The sequence below is a fragment of the Nansenia antarctica genome (assembly GCF_963989245.1).
Source record: "Nansenia antarctica genome assembly, chromosome: 9".
NCBI classification, from domain to species: Eukaryota; Metazoa; Chordata; class Actinopteri; order Argentiniformes; family Microstomatidae; genus Nansenia; species Nansenia antarctica.
This window is the reverse complement of record NC_137679.1, coordinates 41,332,008-41,340,106: the sequence shown is the minus strand read 5'-3', so window position 1 is coordinate 41,340,106 and position 8,099 is coordinate 41,332,008.

Sequence of the window (8,099 nt, the reverse complement as noted above, 5' to 3'; positions counted from 1 at the left end):
CGGCATCCAGATGTGGACCAGGTACAACTTCCTGTTCCCTGGGCCAGAAGCGGGCCGGCTCTGTCTGCCAGTCCTGAGCCTTATCTGAGGGATGAAAAGGCCAGACCTTGGCCAGCATGTGGATGTGACCCAGGTGCCAAAACCATACTGACCAGAGATGACCCAGCAGCTGCAGGAACATGTCAGACACTTACCAGGGACATTTACTGTATCAGAGACACATTGTGACAGCAGCTGGTGAAACCGGGAACAAGTCAGCAACCCATCAAATTGTTCAGACTTTTATTCCAAAAAGTTTAAATACATTTCAACATTGTTGTAAATCAATGAAACACTCACTAGTCAAGCCAAAACATTGCAATGGATTCGGTGAGGTAATCCCCACTACTACCTAGTTAACTATAACACTACTTTACATTGTTAGCAAGCTCACAAAACAAGCTTACAAGTGTTAGTTGACTAGCGAGTGTGTAATTGATTTTACTTGTTCCCTGTTTTACCTGCTACTATCAGAGACACACATCAGGGACACTTACTGTATCAGGGACACTTACTGTATCAGAGACACTTCGCTCTCCTCATTTGTACCAGGAAACAGACAGCCAATTACCAGGTTTCCCAGGGCTTTGATAATCCTTTATAATATCTGCTACAATTAAAGGGACATAAACTCTCACATCACAAACAAGTGTCAGTTGGGGTATTCAAGATAAGATCCTTTGTGTCATGAGATTTTAATGAGCTTTATGCATTCATTATTCTCATCATGCTAGAATGGATCTATTACAACATCCCAGTGCTGTAGTGAAGTGTGGGGTGAATGCAGCACTGAGATAATAGTTTGCAGACGCCCAGTAATTGCTGTCTGAAAGGAAGCCTCTTGTCTGCTGCATTAAAGTTTGTCTAGGAGTCAATCCTCCAGAGGAAAGCCAAGTCTGATTGGAAGAAGGACAAAGTGTTTGTGAGTTATGTCATCTCTGGCTGCCATTCCTGAGCCTTAACACTAGAAGAGCCGTGAGGGGTCACGGTGACCCCTGTGAGTAAACATAAATTCTATCCTTGCACTCAATTACATTTCAGGACCCTCCTTTCATGACTTTCCCTAGATATGTGCGTTTCCACCCAGTATCCTTACATTTTCAAAATCACTTCAGGATAAGCTAGTATAAAGCTGTTTTGCAGTTTTTCTGTGTAGGAGGCAGGCAAAAAAAAGAAGCGCCCTCTAGTGATTTCTGTGTGTAAATAGCTGATTTACATTCTAAAAAGGGGGTCTATTTGACCCCCAAGGCGGCTCTACTAGTAGGTAAATTAGGCACGGCTGTTGTAGTGTTAACTTTGCCTTGAGAAGACCAGACCTGGGCCAGGATGTGGATGTCCAGCGCCCAACCTCACTCAGACCAAAGTAGCTACAGGACCGTATCAGAGCCACCTGCCTCACACCAGAACCGGCCCACAGCAGACTGACAACTCTCAGCCAGGACCGGGCCTCCTCATCTGGCCCATATCTGGTCCGTATTGTACTTGCCGCATCTGACAACGAGGCCTGTGTGCCACAACAAGACCAGATTCGGCCCACAATCGTCTGCTGACTGGGTTTGTACTGTTGTGTGAAGTTAGGATCAACAAGGCATGTTCTTCCTGTGATGAGGTGAAATCAGGTGAAATCTGAATCACACACAACTCTTTCAGGGGATTTTTTCCCCTCAGATGTTTAAATTCCCATTGAGAGCCCAGGAAAGTGTTGACAGACAAATCAATTAATATATACTCAGTTTACAGTTGAATTAAACTGTTTTAAGATGTTTAGCTTTTGTGATGTCATTGGTGTTTTCTTTTCATTGTGATGTCATTGGTGTCCTGATGATAAATGGATTTCTGGATCAGTTCCATCATTGTTTTGGCCGTGTGTCTGATCATGTGACTAACCCAGCTCTTGATAGTTTGTTGTGATTATTGAGTGCTATTGTGAAAAGATTACTTTGATTGTGATTGCAACATCAACATAGACTGGGTTGCAACAATGGACTATTCTGTATGTTTCTGACAGCTAACGCCTTCGGAGTGTTCTCTTGTTGCCTTAGTTACAGAGGCAAAGTATTAATGTAAGCTAACAGTACAGAGAGCTAGCATCCATAACAGACGTAGCAGTTTAATATTGCAGCAGTGCAGTAGGACAGGTTTCATAAGGCTCGGCGCTGTGTGACATTGTGACACGAGGAACTGGTGGTGTTTAACTTTCTCTCCTGATCTTCTCAAACTTCAGCACTTTGTTCCAGATCCACCAGAGAGAGAGAGCCACACTTCCAGCTCTCACCTCTCTTCTCTCTTACCCCCTTTCTTACATTCTCCAGCTTTTCAATATTTCAGCGACTCTTAAGAATGTCATGCAGGGGTGCATTTAACAACTACCCGACATATTTGCATATTCATGAGACCCTCATGAATAATAAAGCAGTGCCAAGCAGTCACACTGAGGAAGTTCTCATAATTAGCCAGAGTTAGACCAGTTCTCTATTCTCTCTCCTGTCACATACTGAATGGGAGGTGATGTGGTGATGCAGAGAGGCTGTGTGTGAATACTATCCGTCTCCTGCTTTCATAGCAGCTCAACCGTGTCTCTGCTGGTGGATTTAGTTTCTTTCTCCGATCCTCAATCACTGGAGCGTCTGAAATTAAGTCCTGCTTATTGTATTAGTTAAGAGTTAGTTTCCCCCTGTGTGTGATGCTGTATGAATGTGAGGTTACTCGGCATTGTGTCGCAGAGTACAAAGTCATATTTTTTGGCAACACATTTCTCCCAAAGCATCGTTTCTCTAACCCCAAACATCACAAGTCTGCGTGAGTTTAATCAATGAAACACAGCAGAGGGCTGTAGAAATGCTGAAGCATCGTGCTAATTAAAGTCTGCGTTCAGAACCACGGCACTTATTCCCTTGTCACCTTGCAGATCAATACAAACGCCTTGAAAGCACACAGACGCAGCAGCACAATAAGACTGGCTGTTGGGACCAATCTTCTGAAATATTAAATATTCATTTGGATCCATACAGAGCCGTTGCTCGTTGTTTCTAGGGGTTAAAATCTGAAAAATATGAAGATTTGTCTGTACTTTAGTGTAATTGCACATATTTGTCCTAACCCTTCATGCATTATGGATGTGATTCATTATTCATAGCCTAGCGCTCTGTGCTAATGTGAGCAAAACGACCTTATTTTCCATATGCCTATACATCACACACAAGTTGCTAGATTGCAGGCCTGTGTTTTGGCAGATGCATGTTAGCTCTGACTCCCTCTGTCCTCCTCATCATCATCACACTGTTTCATAGAGAGAGGGTGTGTATTCTGTATGTTTGTGTGTGTTTATGCTTTTGTAAGATGGTATTAAACTTGTCCTACAAGGCCTACACACCTAATTCATGTACATACAGGACAAGTAAATAATCTTGCGGCAATTACCCCGACAAATGATCTTCAAAGCGCTGGCGTTAGGCTACACCTCTCAGCAATATTCCCCCTGTTTATCTTCTTCCTTTTATCTCTCCGTCCGCAGAGCGTTTCAAAGGCGTGATTATAGAACAACAGAACGCCCGCCAGCCTCTGAGATTCTGTATCTGAGCTCTGAACCGTCCACATGCAGATGTTGGACTCTGAACCAGCCCAGCGACGTTGCCTGGGCGATGAGGTCTTATCTCAGCGCCTGAAGGCGTCTGTGTGTCTTCCCTGCTCTGTATGTGGCGGGCGGGGTTTGAACCTGGGTCTCCCATGCAGAAGACACACAGCTCCAAACCGTCGTTGCTGCGCTACATACTCCTCTGAGAGTTAGATACTCTCCTCTACATACTACATACTCTCCTCTGAGAGTTAGATACTCTCCTCTACATACTACATACTCTCCTCTGAGATTTACATACTCTCCTCTGAGGGTTAGAGATGAGGTTGTTGACATGAAGTGTTCGTGCTGCAGAGCTTGGCTGGGTTGGTGTTGTTTGAGAGAGGTTGGGTGTTGGAAGGAGGTATATTGTGCAGCTGAAGTTGTACACAATTATCCGTGTTCAAAATGGGCTCTACTGTTTAATGATTCTACAAATGCTACAAGTGCCTCTCTCTCGCATGTTCTTTCTTCCTCTCTCGTTCTCTCTCTCGCATGTTCTCTCTCGTTCTCTCTCGTTCTCTCTCTCGCATGCTCTCTCTCTCTCTCTCTCTGTCTCTCTCTCTCTCTCTGTCTCTGTCTCTCTCTCTCTCTCTCCCCCCCCCCCTCTCTCTCTGGTGTGTGTGTGTGTGTGTCAGTAGCATCAGGAGCCTCATGCTGAATTCCCCAGGCAGGTTATTGATCCTCCTCTGGTCAGATCTGCCCTCCCATCATTAGCCAGAGCTTATTAGCTTAGCCAGAGCATCAGCGTCTTCATTCCAGATCCTCCCTCACTCAACCAGGGTTGTTCAGTGCAAAGAACCCATCCTCTTCTCTTCATTCTGTCATTAGCGACCGCTAGTGCGCTCAATAATTAACACGATTCCCAACAAACCCTGTTTGGCTGTGGTGGATTCACCAAGGAAGTTGTGGGACAGTTAACACTAGAACAGCCATGGGTGGGGTAATTTGACCCTGTGAGTAAAAATAAATGTTATATCTTTGAACTCGATCAAATTTCAGGACCCTCCTCTCATGACTTTTCCTAGATATGTGCGTCCTACCACCCAGTATCCTTACATTTACAAAATCAGGATGAGCTAGTATAAAGCTATTTTGCAGTTTTTCTGTGTAGGAGGCAGGCTAATTTACAAGAAGTGCCCTCTAGTGATCTTTGTGTGTAAGTAGCAGATTTCAATTCTAAAGAGGGGGTCTATTTGACCCCCGAGGTGGCTCTAAGAGTAGGTGAAATAGGCATGGCTGTCCTAGTGTTAATTCCCTCATAACAGGCAGCTTACTAGTGTGTCAGACTACAGAAGTTCTGTAGCTACTAAGAACATACAGGACAGGCAGGGTTTAACAGCTGTACTTCTAAAGTGTCTGAGTGGGTCGCCACAGGGTAACCAAGGGGACGTCTGTTGCTCAGACAACAGGCGAGGCGCTAGGGCGCTACTTCCCCTCCGAGCCGTGTAGAAGCCAGTGACCTTCTCTGAGGTGAGACGCCACAGTGAGATCCATTGTGATGCTGTTCCATCCTTGTTCCATTGTGAGGCTGCGGGCCGTCTGTGTGTCTGAAGCACCGCACCACAGCAGACGACAACCTCAGACTGTTGTTCGTCTGAGAGAGAGAGAGAGCGCTGTACCTGTTTGTTTACTTCTCTCTCGGCAGATAATAAGTGTCTTAAAGGTCAAGGAACCAACCCGCTCGACCCCACTCAGATGTGAGCTGCACAATACATATATTTGCCATCCAGATACAATGTGCGGCTTGTTTCCACCTATAAGAAAACAGTGTTTCCAGACTTGTTGTCTGGATGTATAACAGAGTAATGCTGTATGTCTGTAGATCACATGTCCATAGCCTGGGTCTCCTTCTCTGTCCTGGTCGACCACCGCTAGTCTGATTATCACTGACCTGGCTCAGGGTCTTACCCTGTTATTACCCTGTTATTACCCTGTTATTACAGTATCATCAGTATCATCTACTGACGCTGGTTTTCTCTGTGTACCACATGGACAAAAGAAGAGATTTGGTGAGGCTGCATTCTCATTTTATGCAGATTGTGGAATGCACTGCCAGTTTACATTACGGATGCAACCTCAGCAAATGCTCAAGTCAAGACTAAAAACCCATCGTTGTAATATTGCCTTTAAATGCCTAAATATTTAAATTATGATTGTATAATGATTGGAGCTCTGAGCTGCAATGTTTGCAGGAAAAGTGCTATACGAATTAAGGTTATTATTATTGTCAACCCTGTTATTACAGTATCATCATCAATATCATGTTAATAATAACTGGCCATATAACCCATCCTAGGAAAGCTTTGGATCAGGTTGCTGATAAACCAATGTTCCCAGACTACCCTGTATTTGATCTAATAGAGTGATTTTTTTTTCTTTTTTTCACTGTCAGAAAGTGAGAAACTCGAACAGTATCAGTGGTTATGAACTCTTCTGAAACATGTCCTGTCATTCTGAGAGAGCAGAGAGCAACACAAATGTGTTTCCTAAACCCGCAATCACATATTTCCCCTCCTGTCTAGGTCATCCCGTCTTTTTTTTTTTTACAGTATCCTATTATTATTATTATTATTATTATTATTATTATTATTATTTGAAAGCCGTCCAAGGACAGCGTTATTTAAAAGCGACCAGTGTTTACTTTCCTGAGCCGTAGTAGCCTGTGAGCTCCGACATCAGCAGCATTATAAAGATCATCCCTGTCCGCCCACAGCCTCGCATCGCCGTTTAAAACCTGACCTGCTGTTACGTTTAAAACCTGACCTGCTGTTACGTTTAAAACCTGACCTGCTGTTACGTTTAAAACCTGACCTGCCGTTACGTTTAAAACCTGACCTGCCTTTACGTTTAAACCCTGACCTGCTGTTACGTTTAAAACCTGACCTGCCGTTACGTTTAAAACCTGACCTGCCGTTACGTTTAAAACCTGACCTGACCTGCCGCTACGTTTAAAACCTGACCTGACGCTACGTTTAAAACCTGACCTGCTGTTACGTTTAAAACCTGACCTTCCTTTACGTTTAAAACCTGACCTGCCGTTACGTTTAAAACCTGACCTGCCTTTACGTTTAAAACCTGACCTGCCGTTACGTTTAAAACCTGACCTGCCTTTACGTTTAAAACCTGACCTTCCGCTACGTTTAAAACCTGACCTGCCGCTACGTTTAAAACCTGACCTGCCGCTACGTTTAAAACCTGACCTGCCGTTACGTTTAAAACCTGACCTGCCGCTACGTTTAAAACCTGACCTGCCTTTACGCGCTCGGTCACGATCAGAGGAAAGTTCCCGTCAGTGTTTATGAGCTCATGTTTGGAGGCGCCTAGTCGCCTTGTTCTTGTTTAATTTTATGTGGAATCTTGAATTTACTTGAATTTACGGCTTTAAGGGACAGTTTCTTCCCCATGGCGGTGGGCCTCACAAACAAGCCCCCTGCCTCTCATTGACTCTGCCCCCCCACCCTCTCTCTCTCTCTCTCTCTCTCTCTCTCTCTCTCTCTCTCTCTCTCTCTCTCTCTCTCTCTCTCTCACACACTCTCACTCTCACTCTCACACTCACTCTCACTCTCACTCTCACTCTCACTCTCACTCTCACTCTCACTCTCACTCTCACTCTCTCTCTCTCTCTCACACACACACACACACACAACTGACAGTGTAATTTATATGACCTTTACATTACTCTAATTTACAGCCTACATAATGATTGTTCTATTGCCCCTTTTGATGCACAAACCTCACCAATTCCATTTCCTGTAAATATACATTAATATTTATTATACGCAATAAAAGTAATTCTGATTTAGGGGTTGAGGCAAACAGGACAGCTGAGAGCGGTGCTTATTTGAGAAGTAATTCATCCTTCATTTTAAACGTTTTATTTCACAGTATTGTTTGAAAGAGGTCCAATGATTTAAGGGTCAGTTCTGTGGGAGAACACCCCAACATGCACCTTGCTCTTAGGACATTATAGATCAGCTAATTACACTCACCTGACACTTTACTAGGAACACCTGTAGACTTACATGGACCTAACCTGCCTTGTGTCAGCAGTCCAAGCTGGTGGAGGTGGTGTGATGGTGTGGGGAATGTTTTCTTGGCACACTCTGGGCCCGTTAATACCAATCAATCATCGCTTGAATGCCACAGCCTATTTGAGTATTGTTGCTGAACATGTGCATCCCTTCATGGCCACAATGTTCCCGTCTTCTAATGGCTGCTTCCAGCATCATAATGCATCATGTCACAAAGCAAAAATCGTCTCTGGTTACATGAACATGACAATGAGTTCAGTGTTCTTCACTGGCCTTCCCAGTCACCAGATCAGAATCCAATAGAACATATTTGGGATGTGGTAGAACGGGAGATTCACAGCTTGAAAGGAATTGCGTGATGCAATCATGTCATCATGGCTATAATCTCAAAGGAATGTTTCCATCATCTTGAA